This window comes from Cottoperca gobio, chromosome 15 (assembly GCF_900634415.1).
Source record: "Cottoperca gobio chromosome 15, fCotGob3.1, whole genome shotgun sequence".
NCBI lineage: Eukaryota > Metazoa > Chordata > Actinopteri > Perciformes > Bovichtidae > Cottoperca > Cottoperca gobio.
In genome coordinates this window covers 4,734,464-4,756,793 of record NC_041369.1, presented here as the reverse complement: position 1 = coordinate 4,756,793, position 22,330 = coordinate 4,734,464, and the positions used below count along the sequence as shown (strand labels likewise).

Here is a 22,330-nt window from a genome sequence, read left to right as displayed (position 1 = left end):
TGGGCCGTAGGGCAGTTTTCCAACATGATAATGACCCTAAACACACCTCCAAGATGACAACGGCCTTGCTGAAGAAGCTGAAGGTTAAGGTGATGGACTGGCCAAGTATGTCTCCAGACCTAAACCCAATTGAGCACATGTGGGGCATCCTCGAGAGGAAGGTGGAGGAGTGCAAGGTGTCCAACATCCGTGCGCTCCGTGATGTCGTCGTGGAGGAGTGGAAGAAGATTCCAGAAGCAACCTGTGCAGCTCTGGTGAATTCCATGCCCAGGAGGGTTAAAGCAGTGCTAGATAACAATGGTGGTCACACAAAATATTGACACTTTGGGCACAATTTAGACATGTTCACTATGGGGTGTACTCACTTTTGTTGCCAGCTGTTTAGACATTAACAGCTGTGTACTGAGTAATTTTCAAAGGACAATAAATCTATACTGTTATTCAAGCAGCACACTGACTACTTTAAGTTATATCAAAGTTTCAGTAGGATAATGTTATCCCCTGAAAGGATATAACAGAATATTTGCAAAAATCTAAAGGGTGTACTCACTTTTGAGATATACTGTATTTAGTATAAAGTGTGTATATAGTATAAAGTGTGTATATAGTGTAAAGTGTGTATATATTATAAAGTGTGTATATAGTATACAGTGTGTATTTAGTATAAAGTGAGTATATATTATAAAGTGTGTATATAGTATAAAGTGTGTATATAGTATAAAGTGTGTATATAGTATACAGTATGTATTTAGTATAAAGTGTGTATATAGTATAAAGTGTGTATATAGTGTAAAGTGTGTATATATTATAAAGTGTGTATATAGTATACAGTGTGTATTTAGTATAAAGTGAGTATATATTATAAAGTGTGTATATAGTATAAAGTGTGTATATAGTATAAAGTGTGTATATAGTATACAGTATGTATTTAGTATAAAGTGTGTATATAGTATACAGTATGTATTTAGTATAAAGTGTGTATATAGTGTAAAGTGTGTATTTAGTATAACGTGTGTATATAGTATAAAGTGTGTATATAGTATACAGTATGTATTTAGTATAAAGTGTGTATATAGTATAAAGTGTGTATTTAGTATAAAGTGTGTATATAGTATACAGTATGTATTTAGTATAAAGTGTGTATATAGTATAAAGTGTGTATATAGTATAAAGTGTGTATATAGTATACAGTATGTACAGTATATCTCAAAAGTGAGTACACCCTTTAGATTTTTGCAAATATTCTGTTATATCCTTTCAGGGGATAACATTATCCTACTGAAACTTTGATATAACTTAAAGTAGTCAGTGTGCTGCTTGAATAACAGTATAGATTTATTGTCCTTTGAAAATTACTCAGTACACAGCTGTTAATGTCTAAACAGCTGGCAACAAAAGTGAGTACACCCCATAGTGAACATGTCCTAATTGTGCCCAATGATGTTGTTTTCCCGCCCTGGTGTCATGTGACTCGTTAGTGTTACAAGGATTCAGGTGTAAATGATAAGCAGGGCTGTTAAATTTGGTGTTTTGGGCACAATTCTCTCTGAATGCTGGACAACATGGCACCTCATGGCAAGGAACTCTCTGAGCGGCTGAAAATAAGGATTATTGCGCTTCACAAAGATGGCCTTGGCTATAAGAAGATTGCCAACACCATAAAAATGAGTTGCAGCACAGTGGCTAAGATCATACAGTGGTTTTCCAGGACAGGTTCCACTCGGAACAGGCCTCGCCAGGGTCGACCAAAGAAGTTGAGTCCACGTGCTCAGCGTCATATCCAGAGGTTGGTTTCCAAAAATAGACGTGCGAGTGCTTCCAGCATTGCTGCAGAGGTTGCAGAAGTGGGATGTCAGCCTGTCAGTGCCCAGACCATACGCCGCACACTGCATCAAATCGGTTTGTATGGCCGTCGCCCCAGACAGAAGCCCCTTCTGAAACCGATGCATAAGAAAGCCCGCAAACAGTTTGCTGAAGACAATGAATCCAAGAACATGAGTTACTGGAACCATGTCCTGTGGTCTGATGAGACCAAAATAAACCTGTTTGGGTCAGATGGTGTCCGGCGTGTGTGGCGGCACCCTGGTGAGGAGTACCAAGACAAATGTGTTTTGCCTACAGTCAAGCATGGTGGTGGCAGCATCATGGTCTGGGGCTGCATGAGTGCTGCCGGCACTGGGGAGCTGCATTTCATTGAGGGACACATGAATTCCAATATATACTGTGACATCCTGCAGCAGAGCATGATCCCCTCTCTTCGGAAACTGGGCCGTAGGGCAGTTTTCCAACATGATAATGACCCTAAACACACCTCCAAGATGACAACGGCCTTGCTGAAGAAGCTGAAGGTTAAGGTGATGGACTGGCCAAGTATGTCTCCAGACCTAAACCCAATTGAGCACATGTGGGGCATCCTCGAGAGGAAGGTGGAGGAGTGCAAGGTGTCCAACATCCGTGCGCTCCGTGATGTCGTCGTGGAGGAGTGGAAGAAGATTCCAGAAGCAACCTGTGCAGCTCTGGTGAATTCCATGCCCAGGAGGGTTAAAGCAGTGCTAGATAACAATGGTGGTCACACAAAATATTGACACTTTGGGCACAATTTAGACATGTTCACTATGGGGTGTACTCACTTTTGTTGCCAGCTGTTTAGACATTAACAGCTGTGTACTGAGTAATTTTCAAAGGACAATAAATCTATACTGTTATTCAAGCAGCACACTGACTACTTTAAGTTATATCAAAGTTTCAGTAGGATAATGTTATCCCCTGAAAGGATATAACAGAATATTTGCAAAAATCTAAAGGGTGTACTCACTTTTGAGATATACTGTATTTAGTATAAAGTGTGTATATAGTACAAGTGTGTATATAGTGTAAAGTGTGTATATATTATAAAGTGTGTATATAGTATACAGTGTGTATTTAGTATAAAGTGAGTATATATTATAAAGTGTGTATATAGTATAAAGTGTGTATATAGTATAAAGTGTGTATATAGTATACAGTATGTATTTAGTATAAAGTGTGTATATAGTATAAAGTGTGTATATAGTGTAAAGTGTGTATATATTATAAAGTGTGTATATAGTATACAGTGTGTATTTAGTATAAAGTGAGTATATATTATAAAGTGTGTATATAGTATAAAGTGTGTATATAGTATAAAGTGTGTATATAGTATACAGTATGTATTTAGTATAAAGTGTGTATATAGTATACAGTGTGTATTTAGTATAAAGTGAGTATATATTATAAAGTGTGTATATAGTATAAAGTGTGTATATAGTATAAAGTGATTATATATTATAAAGTGTGTATATAGTATAAAGTGTGTATATAGTATAAAGTGTGTATATAGTATACAGTATGTATTAGTATAAAGTGTGTATATAGTATACAGTGTGTATATAGTATAACGTGCGTATATAGTATACAGTGTGTATTTAATATAAATGTGTATATAGTATACAGTATGTATTTAGTATAAAGTGTGTATATAGTATAAAGTGTGTATATAGTATACAGTATGTATTTAGTATAAAGTGTGTAGTGTGTATATCGTATACAGTGTGTATTTAGTATAAAGTGAGTATATTATAAAGTGTGTATTTCGTATAAAGTGTGTATTTAGTATAAAGTGTGTATATAGTGTAAAGTGTGTATTTAGTATAACGTGTGTATATAGTATAAAGTGTGTATATAGTATACAGTATGTAGTGTGTATATAGTATACAATGTGTATTTAGTATAAAGTGAGTATATATTATAAAGTGTGTATATAGTATAAAGTGTGTATATAGTATAAAGTGATTATATATTATAAAGTGTGTATATAGTATAAAGTGTGTATATAGTATAAAGTGTGTATATAGTATAAAGTGTGTATATAGTATACAGTATGTATTTAGTATAAAGTGTGTATATAGTATACAGTGTGTATTTAGTATAAATGTGTATATAGTATACAGTATGTATTTAGTATAAAGTGTGTATATAGTATAAAGTGTGTATATAGTATACGTATTATTAGTATAAAGTGTGTAGTGTGTATATTGTATACAGTGTGTATTTAGTATAAAGTGAGTATATATTATAAGTGTGTAATTTAGTATAAAGTGTGTATATAGTATAAAGTGTGTATATAGTATACAGTATGTATTTAGTATAAGTGTGTAGTGTGTATATAGTATACAATGTGTATTAGTATAAAGTGAGTATATATTATAAAGTGTGTATTTAGTATAAAGTGTGTATTTAGTATAAAGTGTGTGTATTTAGTATAAAGTGTGTGTATTTAGTATAAGTGTGTATATAGTATAAAGTGTGTATTTAGTATAAAGTGTGTATTTAGTATAAAATTTGTATATAGTATGAATTGTATATATAGTATAAAGTGTGTATTTAGTATACATTGTGTATATAGTATAAAGTGTGTATATAGTATAAGTGTGTATTTAGTATAAAGTGTGTATTTAGTAGAAAGTGTGTATTTAGTAGAAAATGTGTATATAGTATAAGTTGTGATAATGTGTATTTAGTATAAGTGTGTATTAGTATAAAGTTGTTTCTATTTAGTATAAAGTGTGTATTAGTATACAATGTGTTTTAGTCTACGTTGTATATCGTATAAAGTGTGTTTTAGTATAACTCTATAGTTAAAGTGTCTATTATATAATGTTCTATCTTCTCCAATGTGTTTCTGTCTCAAGTGTGTATTTTTAAGTGTGTCTTTATCTATGTTGTATTTAGTATAACTGTGTATTTAGTTATAAATGTGTACATAGTATAAAGGTGTGTATCTCAGTATGGTCGTTATAAACCAATATATTGATTTTGCATTGGTGTCATATTGTCTTGCTGCAAATAAAAAGTGAACAAGTCCCACTTTCCTTCACATTGCTTGTTTTGTCCTACCAACAGTCCCAAAACCACAACCCGACCCAATTAGCCATCTTATATGATTAAAGAAAAAATGAAGGGAAATGGAACCAATACTTGTTTGAGTTGCTTATAAATTTCCAACGAGCATCTCTGTAACACAGGGTTAACTTCGATAACAGTAGGGAGGTGTTTCATGGCAGGATTTGACTTTAAATGTCTTTATATTGTGTCTCTGTTCACTCTCTGTGTAAATCTGCTGAATCACTTTATGAAAAGTAACATTTATATTAATTCAGGAAAATGGGTCACTGAGTTTGTGGAAACGATATTCACCGTGTTTTATTCTCTCCGGTGAGGTGAAACACGGGTGTGGGGAAGAGTTGATAAACAGCATTGATGTGAAATGTGGTCACTAATAATGTCCTCAGCTGCATTAAGATGAAACACTACAGTCAAAAACATCGGAAATACACATTTATGTTACTAACTTTGTCTATTTGTTTCTGTAGATTTATCTTAAATTCCCCAGAAGTTAGCATTACATAAAGCCTCTTCTGCTTATTTAAACATAACATTTAACATTTACTTGTGGCACAAAAAATAATTGTCATAATGTAAGTAATGAACTGGGCAAGTGTTCCAGTGATGTCTGTTTACAGTACGTATCTTTAAAGGCCGTTTCCTCAAAATGAGACTCCCAGAAATCTTCACTTCAGCAACACTGACACCAAACTTTCCAGTTTCATTCCTTTCTAAATTCTGAAGGTTTTTAAAGAGGGCTTTGTTCATAAACCTCTCATATTCATATCTCACTTTATTATTAAAAACATGGTGAAAATTGTATAATTTAATATCTAAATTAACACATACTTATTAGGATAATACCTTTTCAGAAAACATGTAATACAAAACATAATTGTCTTCATGTAACTAATTAACTGGGGAAGTTTCACACTGATATCTATTAGTTAAAATGTTTCTCCATATTCGCCTGTAGTGTCTCCCCTTAGATAATTATTACATTTCTAAATACACAGCCAGGGTATGGCATTACATCCTTACTTTTGAGTGCTGACAATTACTCCTTTTAACATAGTTCAGTAGCAATGCTTTGTCTCAGCTCATGAGGCCTCGAGCAACAAAGGAGGGAATCATACAGACAGAGGAATAGCATGTTTCACAGTTCAATTTCAAGTTTCAGATAGGCGGTATTCCCCTGAGATCTGAAGAAGAGAGGCTCTCGTCTGGGTGTTCTCCCTCCAACCAAGAAGAACAGTCTCATTCAGCACCTTGGACAGCTCCCGGCACACCCTCCAGAGATGGCTGCCAAAGCCTTTGACAGTAAGCATGACTGAGACATCATTAATGCTGGTTAGATAGCTTTCGCTGCCTGGCACTCATCCATATGTGTGTGAGGCTTTGTTAAATGCTTACTGTTAACAGCGCATTCTACTTGTAAAACACCTTTTGGTACTTTCCCACTTCAACAATAGCTTATTTGTGTTGAAAGCTTAACAAGTGCTAAAGGTTTTGATCTGAAGGACGCTGTGAGGTCGTCATTTTAATCTCTTCTGCGCTTAACTCAGAAATCAAAGCACAGATGGTTCTCGCTGCCTTTTTTAAATTATTTTTTTTAGATGTGTGACCTTCCCACAATAAAACTAAATCAATGTCTCTAAAGATCAAATTTCATATTTAGACAAACCCAGATCTTCGCCTTTAGAACAAATGTCAAACGTTGCTTCTGGTGGTGACAAGAGCGCGAGCCAGGAGGAACGACCAATGCTTGACATTTTGTTCTCATGAGTATTCATCCGCTCCTTTAAAATTACTACCAGCGATGTGTAAAGAAAAAAGGGGAAGCAGACAAAGGACAGAAACGGCTCCAGCTGCCTCGCAGAGTAAAGCTGAATTAACATTGATTTCTTCTAGTTCTTTTCAAAATGACAAACATTTGAGGGTCCAGCAGTTGATCTGTCTTTTAATATGTGATACTTTCATACAGCTGATATTCGCCCTTCTTTTAATCACAGAATGTGTTTAAATCTCCACTTGAAAGGGAAAAGGCCTTATTCCAAGTGAAACCATTTCATTAAAATGTTACTTAAACATTCTTCTCTCAGAGTGACGAGAAAGATATTTCAATATTTTACAAACAGAAACCAGTGGAAATCTCACTCTCTGCTACTCTCCATTCCTCAGCCTCACAAAAAAAATAAGTGCACGCACCCACACAAAATACACTGATACATATGGCGGAGCAGAGGCATGTGAATCAAAACAAATCTTCCTCCACATGACGGGGTCGCGATCCCTCCGCAGCGACAGATACCGTTAATCTGACAAATCTGACAAGACATTGGTGTGTGATCTAAAAAACATACGGATGTATAAATCACCAATAATGAGGGACGCAGCTGACATGTGCCTACTCATGTGAGGCAGGCGGAGAACAAAGGTAATGAATAAATAACTTAGCTCGTCATTGAGTAGAGTGATGAATCTACTTCACAACGCTTGCCGATGATGGCTGCGTCAGGCTTTCTTGAACCTCTTGATGAAAAAGTGGCCTGTGAAATGTGTTCAGCAGAAAGTGTCACCACCCTTCGCTGTCTCCTCTCTCAACCACTCCCACCTCGTGCCTATTATTTCAGAATGGCAGTAAATGAAGCCGGGAAAAGCCTGTTGTGTGATTCTGTCGTCCTGTCTTTAATAAGGCTTTCCCAGAGGCTGAGTTCAGACTCTTTTGATGATGAAGACGTAGCTCCCAAGTGCCTGGCATTGACAGCTTCGATGCTGCTTTTTAATACTATGCTGTTGGAGCACAAGGTGGGTATCAGCCACTGAGCATATGGACCAAGGTGGCTCTTTGCACCGTGGATCGCTGCCTGCTGCACACTCATGAATTATGGAATTCGGCACAAATATGCAAATCTGGGCATTAGCCTAGTTATGCCCCTCTACTGTAAGTTACAGTGACTTATCTATTATGTATGAACCAAGGATGGGAGTGAAGAGGTCCTGGCAGCCAGCTTCATGGCCCTCTCTCAGTTGCTCACTTTCTCATCATGAAAAAGCATGAAAAGCAGAAGAGGTAACTGTAAAACGCTAGCTTTCTGCCGCTCCACATCTCCAAAGACTTGGGAGAATTAGAGCTTGCTTCCATGCTCAATTGCCAAGCTACTTAAAATAACAATGGCTTCCACAGGATTTAGAAGCCTGGAAGATACGTAGGGGAATAAGCATGAAGTTGCTAATCCTCCAATTTCCCCCCACAAGGCTGATATGAAATACAAGTCTGATCAGTAATCAGTCCACGGGGGAGACAGGAGATCCAGCCAACTCTACAGGCACACACAAAAATGTGCCTCTGTATGACATTACCATTATAATGCTGGATGAGTGATTGTACTCGGGTAACCTAATCATAGCGGTGTAAATATCTAAAATCAAGACGCCAGCAGAAAAGAGAATCCACGAGGTCAAACGGCTCAGTTTTGAAATCACACATATTCTGCTCAAGCCACGAGCGTAATGAAAACGACGAGCTGCTCCAAGACAGAACAGAACGACCGTTAGCTCGGATCAAAGTCCGTCATCAAGCACATGAAAGCTGACAACTTCTATTTAACAAGGTGCCCAGGAGATAATGATACTTGGTCCTGGTGAACCCAGTCGCTATGGTAACAGGAGGAAGTAGAGCTATGATTGAAGCCCTACAAGATCCCGCATAGTTTCTGTCCAAGTCCAACCCAAGTCCCAACCACTGCAGCCGAGCTCAACCAAAAACCTGAATTTCAACTGTAAAAATATTTTTAAATATATAAAAACAAAGTCAACTAAAGTCTCTACTAAATACAGAGTTCGGAGATCATGATCGAATGAAATTGGAGCGAAGCTGACCCGAGTCAAGCCCGAGGGAATTTCGAGAAATGTCAGCCCGAACTGACCCGGCGGGTCAAACCCGAGCGGGTCAGGGCAGAATGAAAGCTCTAACAAGAAAATATTTACTAAAGTTGAACTGAAAGTTGAATTCTTCTCACTTTTTTGTATATAAACTATTATGATACTGCAACTATTGTGCACAATTGACCTTTTCAGTGACATAATTGTGGAAAAAATAGTGTTGCAGCTTCCGGGCTCTAGGTGGGCTGGCATTTGAGAACCAGTGTTGCTATGACATGCGCTGTTGATTTTACGTAGGTTGATAGGTGCCACTTTTTCCCCTTTTTAAACAAGCAAACATATAAGCTAAGATGAGAAAAAACTTTATTTATCCTGAGGTAAATTCCTGGGTAACAATGCAATAAAAAGTGGGAAGAGTTCCAATATAAAGAGTGTAAATATGGTTGGATATGTATCATTAGCGATTGGAAAGGACCAGCTTGTAGGAGGTCATGGAGCGATCAGGGTGCAGATTGCAAACAACTTGTTCTGTCATGGGTTTGATTGCGATGATGACAAATTACCAGACAAATGACAACACTCAACAGTAACCTGCAGCCTTGTGTCTTCCGCACTAAATATGTTACTGCGCGATTTGAATCATGACATGTAACAAACGTGTGAAGAAAACACACGGAGTGCTGAAAAACTGAAATTGAAATTACCTTGAAATTACAGCAAACAATACACAAACTATCTGTAGTGCCCGCCCACACAGAGATTGCACCAATCAAAGTACAGCACAGACAGGGTCGGCTGGAAACAAAAGTCCCCGACCGCTGGAGAACACAAATATAGAGGGTGCTGTCGCTTTAAATCAATCAAATGTAATAAAAAAAAAAACATGCACTTTCTGTTAATTTCAAATATGATCAAATAAGCAAACGAGTTAAAACAAACTTATATATATATATCTATATATATATTTAGATATAGATATATTTTGTAATTTCTGAGCAAAACTGAATTTTCAGTTGCATAAAGCACATTTTACAGCAGTGAATGTGTTTCTGCACGAGTGCTCTTTTATCTCCTAAGGGAGAATCAACCAACCCACTGACCACAATCATTTAAATTCTACTAAATTAATTTGCATTTTTTATAAATACCCCCGTATGCCTGAGCAAATAGTTGTCATCCTTTAATTCCACAAACATAACCTCATCATATATCAAGTGCATTATCTCGTTATTTTACAATATTGTCTTGATTAGGAAAACGTGAAGAAAAGACAAATGCCGTCTTGTTCTGTTGTTATTCTCCTCCACGCCCTCTTTGCTCAAGTGGAGCCAACTGGATGAAGTCCATCAAACAAAACATAATAACAGGACATTGTACACAAGAAACAGTTTCTACCCCACCTCCTCCACCTTTTTCTGTCCTTCCCACATGAAACTCTCCTCCTGACATTATAGTGCAACATCCACTGAGCCTGTGTATTTGTCCAGTCATAAATCACGGAGACACCTCAAGTTTTTTCTTTCGGGATTTAGAAATCATAACACCTCCCTGAACTGCCATCGTCTTTAAAACCAAACTCATAAACAGTTTGAGCAAAATCCCACAGACCATCCAGCCTGCTGCCTTCTATCTAACGTCACCATTACTCACACGTTACGTTCCAGGACAAGAGAAAGCTGAATATCTGTCCCAGTTCAGCTACAAACAGTCGCCCCATTCATGTTGATTAGTCGGGTATGAAAATAACGAGGCTGCCCCGTCTTTCATTTTGACCTCCGTCAGTCTGTATCCCACTTTTCTGACCAATTTATTTTTATGTCTTTCCCTTATTATTTTTACATTCATTATGATACGTTTATAATTTAATGCCGCTTTTAAGATGTGTGCTCGTCAATTCGTATGTTTAGCACAGATCTTTAACTTGCAAGATGTTTGATATCTTGTGTTTCCAAAATAAATTGGATTCCAGTAAATTTACAGTATGGCCCAAAACACCGCTGAGCGATGACCCATATAGTGACTGTGAGAACACCAACACCCCCACCCTCACTTTCAGGAGCATGGTTGCTAAGTGCTGCCTATGAATAAAAACTGTAAAAGAATGGAACTATTTTAAACACCCACCAATTAAAGCCTACGTTTACACACGGGATGAGGCTGCTGCTGAGATGTTTCATTTGAATTTCATCAGAGAACTTATTCCAGTCAAACACCCAAGGGCGAAGTCTACAGCCAGAAAAGGGTTGAGGGTGGGGGGGCAACTCGGTTTGGGTAGAAGCCTAAAAAACATTCACACATCAAAATCCTATTTGTATCCTAATGTGCACACACCTGACACATGTTCGATAGAGACGTGGAAACACTTATATTTATCTGTATTTGTAGTAATAACATGTTGGATGTACAGTCAGACACACACAGGCCCCTGCACCACGTGTGCCACCCGCGAGCGTGTGTGTGGGTTTTGACCAACAACACAATGATAACCTAAAGCGAGGTAAGTGAGGCGTCATAATCTGACGTGTCGGGCCACTGACCATATTTGCAGAGTCATTGCAAAACATTTTTTTTTGGAGGGGGCAAATTTCCTATTTTAATTTATTTGGCTGTGGGGGTGTGACCCCCCATCTCTCGTGGGGGTCTCTACTCGTTTTCAAACATCACGTTATGCCTTTGAAAACCACTGCAGCTACAAGCACCAGCTCACATAAGCCAACACCCACATGCTCATAATTACAGGTGAATTGCACAGCCTGTGGAAATTTGCATCCTGTGACGTTAGTACACGGCTGCTGGAATTTCACCAGACAGGTCTGTTAGCAGATATATGAGATGTGATGCTGAGGGGAAAACAATGCTACAACAAGACCACATTTTGCCAAGAACTGGAGTGGCAATTACCATCAGTTTCATGTGTCTGCCCTTTGAATTGAGCTTCTACTTAATAACATCAAGATACATGTGGCACCTTTCAGTTTTCATCTTCAGCACTAAAAGTAGAACTGATGTCTGTTTGAGCTCGCTGATGTATCAATCTAAATTTAAACACACTTGCTTAATTAATTTCAGCCCTAACTTTTAAAGCATTAAAAGTATTAATGTTGATTAAGTTGATCTTATATGGCACAACCCATAGGATCCAGTGGAGCGTGTTCTCTCGGGAGCTTATAAAGCTCATTTATTGGATGTAGCATTTTAATTAGTTGGATCAATACTCTATTACAGAGGATTTAAATGTGATCTGCAGGGAAAAGACAAGGCAACTCATTTCACATGAATGAATGATCATGTTTCAAAATGCCAGAGTTTCAGCTTGCTGCAAGGCGACACTGGATTTATTCTAGTTTAATAATTGATAAATTAATCGCCCGTGAATTCAAAAAACATAAAACATCCTTTTGTCAGACGCTGGAGATGCAAGTGTTGCATAAAAGCATGTGTGAGTGTGTATGTGTGTGTGTGTGTGTGTGTGTGTGTGTGTGTGTGTGTGTGTGTGTGTGTGTGTGTGTGTGTGTGTGTGTGTGTGTGTGTGTGTGTGAGCCGCTGTGTCGTCCAGGAGCGGTGTATTTCACAGGGACAAATTAGAGGAAATGTAGAAAGAAAATCTGGTTACCTCGCACGGGGGGGTTCGGGGAGGATCTCAGCGCGCCTCTTGGGTTTGGGTTGATCTCAGGAGCGGAAGATGATGAGGATGCTGAACCACGGAGCGCACTTTTGCGCACTGCCGGTCCACATAGAAGAAAAGCGTCCGTCGTCTCTCCTCTCGGCCACTCTCATCACTGATTCATTTGAAAGCAGACACCAGAGGGGAACGGAGTCCTTGTTTATTCAAGAGGATAACTCGACTCCGTCTCCGCCTCACGCAGACGAGCCTGTGTTTAGAAACGCGGGTAGAGTTGTGCCCAAGCCGCTGCTTTGCGTAGCAGACTGGAGTGAGCGGGGAGGAGCCGTCTGCCGTCAGATGATCAGAGCAAGGTGCTCTCCTCCCTGATACTCTGCAAACCCCAACCGGAGCAGAGCTGCAGTTCAGACTTTAACACAATAATCCCTATATAATCATCTACTTTCAGCTGTCACTTATACTTGTATGGGTATATATATGGTGTGTAATACTCTTATGCCTTTGTAGATATATGTGGCCAGGTGACAACTACTTATTATTTCAGCTTCATAAAAGAAATCTACTGCATGTGCTATATTATTATATGCTGTAAACACATGCCTAATGACTAACATGTCTATGTGGCATAAGCAGTGGTATTAAAGTGCATATAAACTGAGAAAGTGAGACAGGCTGAACTGTAGAGCCACTTTAACTCCACATACTGTACTGTCAGCTGAAAGAGCAAGCCAAGGTCATCAGAACATCACCACTGTGTATCTCTCCACTTTAAATGAGTGTAGAAATATTGTAGCAATATAACAAATACTGGTGCCATAGGAGATTAAAGGGGCATTGAAGAGATTTTACATGTGAAGTTCAGTTTACTCGTCAGAAGGTGAGAACAACCGTAGTGCTTTGGCAGGTGGTCCAATAGTGTCTGATATCTCCCCCACTCCCACACACATTTCCACTCCTGGTGACAAGCTGTTTATCATATGACAGATAATGTCCTGAGAATCAGATCTGCACATTGTCCACTGTTTCCCCTTCACGTAGCACCCAACAGGAGATTGTCCGTGTCAGAAGTGTTCTCACTTGCTGGAAATAATCTGTTTAGTTTAAGCGAGGGGTGGAGCCTGGGTCAAAACAACCGATTCTCTTGCAATTTCTTACATTTGTTGTCGAATTAGGCGTCCGCCCTTACAGACTGAAGATCCCGTATCTCGTCGTCTCTCCAGTTAGACATTTGACATTTACGTTAGTGTTTTTGTGTAAATGACCCCTTTTCAAAATCAAATGTTTTGTTAGTCATTGAAACGTCATCAACACGCCGTGAATTCTTCGGACAATGAGTGGCTCTATTCACACATGGGCTAATTGGTGGAATGTCGGGGGAGCTGAGGCGAGCCGGGTTGACGCAGCAGAACAGACAGCTAGCAGCTAGCGACTTGTGACGGTACCTGAACCGGCCGCGCTGTAATTATTCATGACTTTATAGATATTTATTTAGCTTTAGAGTTATATATAAATAACACAGTTCACATGGTGGGGAAATTAGAGACCACAACTTCATTTTTTGTACCAGACAGTAGACACATTTTGACATCTATGGGTCTATGGGGATTGACTCTCTTTTGGAGCTAACCTCAAGTGGCCATTCGAGGAACTGCAGATTCTGGCACTTCCCAGTCGTCTTCATTTCCAGCAGCGGAGATTGCCACTTGGTTCTCACATTCGGTTTCTCGGGGTAATGTCTAGATAATTTCAGGGTTGCAGCGCTTGTGTGAAAGGAGCTTAAATAAGCAGGGTTTGAACATTTACTTTTCTTTTTTCCTATTCTTTACACACCCATTCCTCCCACGTTTTTTATGTAAAATCACTATAAATGATTATGAAACAAATAAAAGCCTTCCAGGAAAGATGTGTCTAGAAGTGTGCGCCACTATCCCCATATTTTGAAGTTTAAAGATTATGACGTTGTGCCTCTCTGTTTGACGGTAGGCTTTTCACCACGTCAAATACTGTTCTTCAGTTCATCTTGGTTGAGAAAGGTTGACTGTGACGGCTGAATCATATGATCTACATTATTCGGCGAGCCCTAGACAAATGTCTCATCATTGGATAAGTGTGATCTCTGAGAATAACTTTGTATTGATTTGACCCTTCAGGTTGAGGTGTGGGGGCTTTATCTGGCACTTGTCCCCTGACAAGTGCCAGATAAAGCCCCCACACCTCAAAGCATCTGCATTCATTACCGTTTGTATTCCTCCTCTCGTTTATTCCAGTATTTCCTTTAATGTGTCACCAGTCTGTACTTAGTGTGCAGAATTTGCATACGAATGGGTGTGCTATTATATAAGCGTGTGGTACAGTACATTATGAGGCAGTGGTTAGTCGGTATTCTTTGCCCATTACAGATATCTCCATGTTATGCTTGTCTTTTTTCCAGCTCCTGTAACAAAGAGAGATTTCCCTCTCGGTTTAAAGCAGTCTGTCTCTAAGTTGAAGCCATACTCATTAACATAAGCATACGAGCAAACTTTAATGATTCTCTCTCCCTCTGTTACTCATCACCTCACAGGTGGGACATAATATCTGAAAAGAACAATGCTCTTTTACACAGAGAGGGTCAGATGTGCCTCGGAGCGACATATTCATTCATAATGAAATCTGTGTCTAACAACCCCAATGACTGCACTCACTACATCCTACAGGAGACTCTCAGAAGTGGTAGCTGTTGTAGCCGAATGGCTAAAATGAGAGCGTAAGAGAGGGCAAACAAAGGCTGCATACATATTTCAACAGCGATTAAATTTGATTACTAAAAAATGTATATAGTGTGTGTACGACAAGAGATGGCAGCTGTATGTAGATCTCGATGCTCAGAAAAGGGGACATAGAGGAAGTCACAGCTTAGTCAGCACCAGTGAAGCTGACATGGGAATCAGAATCCTGAAAAAAAAGAAAAAAAAAAGAGCTTTATCTTTAATTGAGCACAAAAGAGGCCTTTCAAGTGATTGGGTAACATTTTCTTTTTTTGGAGGGGGAGGACTTGCCCTTCTTAATAAAATATAACGCTGTGCTAGATAAAAAGAACGTTAGGAAATAGGAAATCTCGGACCCCAAGGGTTTGAAGACTAGTGGAGTTTAGCAGATTGCAGGCTATACGTTGCAGCGTGCAGATGTACATGGTAATTCATCAGGCGCCGGCTCCCGAGCAGCAGTGACAACCTACAGCTCACAGCCGGCAAGACACCTTGAGTCACGAGGTCTCGAGCTCAAAATGAACTGTTCACGCTGACTCAATGATAATGTTGATAGATAAAGGCAATATTTAAAAAATCATATTCCTTAATACTGTTAACTTTTCAGAAGAGAATCTAACATCTAAATCTGCAGTGCAGGCTGATATTGATTGAAAAGGGACTTTATAACTTTCATATTCATTTCACTGGTAATTTACCCTGCTTGTTCTTTTTTGACCATATTGCTTGTGACACTGACCCTAACATGCTTTTAAATGTTTGCCGCTAGCTCTAATACATCTGTCCTTGTATGTAATTTGAGTGTTCTGTGGTTGTTACTGCTGAATGTTGTGTAATCTGCTTCCACGCATTAGTGTGCAACCAGAAAGCTGAACGGGTGCTGCTCAGACGCATCCCATCTGGGCCTGGAAAAGAAAATCTACCGCTGATGAAATTTTCATTGAGCAGACGAAGCAGAGCGCAGTTTCATAATCCTCTGGTGAGTTGCATCAGCTTGTACGGATATCATTCTATCAAGACCCACTAAGAGCAGATATGATGTCTTGATAGCTGATGGAACCTGTTCTGCTTGTGGATGATCTTTCCCAAGGTGTGTTGGGGCTTTGAAATACATGCATCATGAATGAGATGTTCAATTTGGGGCTTTCCCCTCAGTGCATTGTGTTGTCCCTTGAAGGTATAATGTGTAACATTTCCACATCGAAATGTCTACAAAACGGCATAGATCCTTTTAAACTATATCTATAGACGTCAGGATCTGAAGTTATCAGAGAATACATGCTGAGCAAACGTTGGCGGCACCCGAACAGCATCCGAGAAACACTGATTCTAAACGTGTACCTGCTTTATTCAATGTTTTTACCCGTTTTATTCACAGCATCTGTTTATGTTGGAGAGTAGGAGACCTCAGCGGACAGTTCTGGTCGTGGAAAAAAACCTCCTGAATGATGAACAATGAACGAATCCTAACTCGGAGAATCTGACGGCAATGACAGCGATGGACGCCACCAAACTCAACGCATTTTGTTATTGTTTTGGTTCAGAAATTAACATATTGTGCGTTTAGTCGTCAATACAGCAATGCTTTCTGGTGGAAGTGACAAAAGTTTATCTGAAAGAGTGTAATGGTGGGATGCATCTATAACTGTTACAGTAGGGATTTGAGCATCTCCTTTGCTTCTTGATGTGCAGTGTTTACTAGTCCTGCAGAAGTGTGTGTTTAAAATGTAATGCTGATTCAAACATGTAGAGATGCCAGATATTCATATTTAGCTCAGGACGGAGATGGTAGATTTGTTCAGTAATGCATCTTAACTCTATTTCTCATTTCAGTATTTTTTGAAAAGTTATAACATCTTCTACATTGCCTCCAACAGAGTTTACATGCCATGTCAATAACTTTTAAAAATTTCCCAAAATATTTCCAAACTCTGGGAATCTGGGGAGCTTTTTTGACGCCTCGTTACTCCAATATTGAACTCATTGACAAGACCTGATGATTAGATGTTTTTACATGTACTGAATTAAATATTTTACATGTAGTATTTGATCATTTAATGAGTGCTTAAAGTTTAATTGGTATTTTGATTAAATATTAGATGAAGACATGAGAGAGAGTTCTAACGTTCTAACTGTATATGTTTGCTAGTAACGTACATAGTGTGTGTGGCTGTGTGTCTTTGTGTTAGCATACACACTGATAAATCTCATAAGTGGTAAATAACTTACCAGGAACGCCGGTTCTTTCTGCCATCTCTAGTTTCTCTCCTTTCTTCTCTTGTCTTTGTACAGCTATGAGGTGGAGGTTCTAGCTCCTAATGAGCAGGTGTGTGTTTCTGCCTCTGCGTGAATGTGTGTGTGAATAGGTGAATGCTGACTTGTATTGTAAAAGCTCACTGAGTGGTAGCAAAGACTACAAAAGCGCTATATACAGTAACTGCAGTGCATTTACTATCACCTTGTAAATTTGATATGGTGAACATGAAAAACATTCAACATCTAAGGAACAACATTAGCATTCATTCTGAGTTCTGTTTCTGGCCACCTGAGAAATAAGTCCCCACCAACTCCTGAGTAAAATATTTGACTGTCTAAATACTCCACCATGTTCCCTTTCTATTTGCCTTTTTCTTTCTCTGTCTGTCCTTTGAAGCAGTACACTGGGGTTAGTTTAGTTTGCGGGCAGAAAAGAAACCAAGATAAGCTCAAAGGTGCATCATTTTATTGAGGTGATAGGAATTTGAAAGTTGGGGGATGATTCTCTGAGGGTTTGTCACTACGAGCGACCCTTTTCACATTAACATAGGATGAGATTAACCTTTATTCAGTCTCAGCGGGGAAATTTGGTTGTTGCAGGATGGACAGAAACAAATACAGACAAGCATAGAAAGTCAAAGAAGTAAATAATAAGAGGTACATAAGCTAAAATAATTATATTATTATTATTTTACATAGTGTACGTTAAGGTTAAGAGGTTACGTTGTTGTAGTTTCGGGTAGTGATCTGCACATCCAGGAAATAATGTGTTTGGTGTTAAAATTAAGAATACTACACATTAATTTAATTTATTATTAATAATAATAATAATAATAATAATAATAATAATAATAATAATAATAATAATAATAATAAATAAATAAATAACCAAGCTATTGATTTTTTTTTTTATCTTTATAATCTTAATTTTTACAAATATCACCACTTTAATTTGAACAAATTTCATAGATTATTATGCATTGCTGATTCAATATTATTAAAATATCTATCTGAAGTAATTCACCATTAACCCATGCTGCATAGAGTACCTCTGAAATTGTCTCCATGATTAGTCCGAACCTTTAGAATATCTTTCAGTCTAAAATCATTTTTTTAATAACTCTCAGCTCCATTGTGACTTAATGAGAGAATCTGACTCCAAGCTTGGTTCTTACTGTGATTTTCTGCCAGAGGAAAAGCCAACACTCCAGGTCATTCATTGTGATTGCTCACTAGAGTATGAAGAGAGCGACTCTGAGTAGGAACTACCATGGGGTGTGAGGTGACTCAATCACCATGGTGACAGAAGAGGCCGGCCCATCAATTCCTTGCATGGAGATGAAATATGTTATTTTCCTGAAGGGCAGGATCAAGGGCTGCGACCTCCCACTCTCCTGCTCTCATGCTGCTGTGAACAAAAAGCCAAATCACAGAGAGTCAAGTGTTGACCTGTGAGCTATGTTGAGACTGTATCACATTGGAGGAGCTGAAGAAGCATCACATTAGATGAGAGAGCTGTGAATCTGATTAGTTGGATGCAAGGTTTGGAGTGTTAGTACATTTCGGGATACATGTTTATTCATGTTCTTGCTGAGCGCTACATGAGAAGATCAATACTATCATACATTATATTAAACTCTGGGCTTCAAGGCTCCAGACCCCAAACCTTTCCGGAAAATATAAGATTCTAAAGGTTATCCTTTTCCTTTGTCAAGGTCTTCTATTGTGGTTATGTGCATACAAACACACAATTGAAATGATTAGGGAATAAATTATTGTATTTTTGTTTCAATATTTGATTTGATTAAAAAAAACTTCTTGTTAATGTATTGTAAACTCCTTAGAGCTAGTGTTAGGATGTTAAACAGGTCATAATTCCCTATATCTATTTTATATTGCTGTGAAAACATCTCCTTCAAACTACTGCAATTGTTCAAGTTTATTGCCAAAAACTTAATTTTACAAGATTACATTTGAACACATCATGATAACGTTATAGTTTACCTTAGCCCAATACTAACTTTCACTGTTACACTAGCAAGCTGCACTGTGCTGCTCACAGCTAGTGCTAACTAGCTTGCCTCCTTTTGTTGTTCAGTTCAATCAATGCATCGTTATTTAGCGGCACCGCAAACCGCAAATCTGTTTGGTTGATCGTATTAGTGTTCGTCTTCAACTGCAGAGCAGGAAAAGAAGAACTGTCTGGTTTGAAATGATTCCCTTTGTGTGTGACAGAAAATATTTCTAAGCCGTTTCCTCTCTGCATCCAGTGCAGAGGCTGAATCTGAGGCTAATTTGTAGCAGGTGATGTGAGAAAGTTTTGCTTTTGTTCACACATTCACAGTTGACAGTGTACCACCTGCCACTGTGTGAAGCTCGCTCTGACTATATGCCGCCTGTACTTGCCACTCGGTTTTCATACAGAATTTGTGTTACACATTAGGTCATTCTTCCATAATAATTCAGACACGCTTTGCAAATAAGCTCATCAGAGATGCAGAACATAATCTCCTCTAAGCGACATATTTAAAGTCGTGACAATAAGCAAGCGTTACTTCACATTTTAATGTATTAATGCATTACCATACTGTCAATTAAAGGCGTTTGACATCTAAAATTGGAGGTTTTACTGTGTAGGAGTGTATCATTCCACTGGTATTTTTAAACGCGCTATTTGAAAGTCACAGAGCTGCATGGACTTTTTCTTTTTTCAATTCTTGCCCTGATTGAGAACAATTAAGCCCGCTTCTTCACTGAAACAATGTCCCTGAACTCATCACCTTGTTAAAAAGCAATTTGCTAAAATATTTTGCTTCTTAAAAAAAAAAGGAAAAGATGCATCCGTAAACTCTTTTATTGTATTGATTTGTGCTGTTTTCTGTGTGTTTTCACGTTGAGTTCTGAGTTTTGTGTTTTAATGCACATACCTATTGTGGAGATTGTGTTTCGTACTCTGTTTTGTCTCTTGTGTATCTATTGTTATGGATTTTAAAGGCGCACAGGGATGGACATCACAGATTAGCTTGGGCCATAAATGCTGTAGTGTGTTTGCTTCATACCTGTCCCTAAACAAATAAACATTAAAATAAAAAAAGAATACTTCTGCTCCTAAATTTATAGGCTTACAAAAGGAAAGAGTAAATGGAAGCCGCAGTGTGACACCATAGCCACTATCTAGCCTCTGCACCCTGAACAAAGCGAGACTTCATCAACAATAAAGAGGCTGACAGGAGTGTGATATAGGCCCACGGTGAGCACATCCGACAGGGCTACACCAAACGTCTCCCCGCTGACTTATTAGCATCCTGAAAAGTAGGTCAATCAAAGCAGGAGGGGAGAAGCGAACACATTTCAGTGTTGGGAATAGTACCACCAAAATAAAGCAGGACTAAAAAAATACATATGTTTGTATTGTAGTAGTACTTAACTCTCAAAGAAACTGATTTAAAAACTTTACAAATGAAATATGTGCAGAGGCTTAATGTTGGGCAGCAGCTAACTGCAACAATTTGATACAAAAACAAGTTGTAAGGGCATTTCAGAGCCATCTTTAAATAACTAATCGTTTCTCATTAGCACTAATATATCTTCTCTGCTTTCTCCCGACTATGGTTTCTTACAAGCTAATTGCCTATTTATTAATTAAAGAGCTTTCCAAGTCAACCAGGCCTTATTGCTCAGATCTGTTTCATTACATGAGGACATTTAAACGACTATCATTCAATCAGGCAAAATAACTTCAGTTCCTAAAACGACTTAATAAATCAGTCAATGCAGAAATGTGTGATGTGTTTACAGTGTAAGAAAAGCACCAGAGATCAGATATGAGTTTTAAAAGGGGAACATCATTACAGAGAGCTAATACCGTACATTGTCAACGCGTGATGATGATGACAGTACTATAGTTCTCTTTTGATTTGAAGCTGGTTTGAAGTTTGAGTCTTCCGGAGGCTCATGTAACATTGCTAATGTATAAAAATGTGACTCAAATTGGCATTAGTCAAGCAAATATTCCAAGCAGAGTGCACGTTTGTGTGTGTCCTTTGTTTACATAGCCTGTAACTATCCTGTGCGGAGCATCTAAATATTTAATGGCATGTAAAGGCTTTTTTCTGGATATGCTGTTTTTGCATATTTATACGCTTTTAATGCTCCACAAACAATTGTGTTGATATGAATCTGTGATTACGGGAAGGTATGGGGCTTCTGCTGGCTCATGTATCACTCATTCTGCTGGGCCTATAATTAACTCTCTGGCCCGTAATTTAAAAACACAATGCATAGCACATAATGCAAATGCACGCAGGTCTTTGATGGATTTGTGTTATAACGTACATAATAAATCTAAATTATTCTGGCTGCTGGGAGCCCGGGGTAGACGGGGAAATGCCTTTGTATTGATAGTACAGCTGCACATTGTCCCGGGAACATTTATTTCTCTCAAGTAATCTGTAATCTTGTTGGTGCTGGAAGCTGTCCACAACACACCTAACTCTGATCACTTCTATAATCATGACCGTGGAGGAATCAACCAAACATGATGTCCCATATTCAGCTCTGCCCTCATCCCTGGAAATGAAATGTGCAGTAAAAGAGGTAGGGTAGTACTTTAAGGGGGAAATGTTTTTTTTCTTCATCTTTGCTTTTTCTCTGACAGATCTTTGAAGTTATTTGTATCCTCAGGCAAAGCAAAAGTACTGAGTGTGATAGCTTTTTATTCGCTGTAAGATTTGTTTTTTTGTTTTGTTTCTTTTTCTCAACTTTTTTTTTAATGCAGCGTAGCATATTTTAGACACACTGATGGCGGCTGAGCCTAAGGGAGTTACAGCTCGTCTGTGTGCAGAGTGCACATGTTAGGGTCTTTAAGTTCTAGCTGTGGAGATGAAAATAACACAGTGCGAACAGAAAGATACTGAAA

At 38.4% G+C, this 22,330-nt stretch overlaps 1 protein-coding gene across 1 annotated transcript in view; it reads right to left on the bottom strand.

Annotated features, from left to right (window-relative positions):
- hs3st1l1 (heparan sulfate (glucosamine) 3-O-sulfotransferase 1-like1) overlaps positions 1-12,706 on the bottom strand; it is a 32,444-nt gene extending 19,738 nt beyond the window's left edge. The window contains exon 1 of the mRNA XM_029449170.1: positions 12,401-12,706. The gene's annotated coding sequence lies outside the window, so the exon portion shown is untranslated. The remainder of the gene's footprint in view (positions 1-12,400) is intronic.
- Between the last annotated feature and the right edge of the window lie 9,624 nt (positions 12,707-22,330).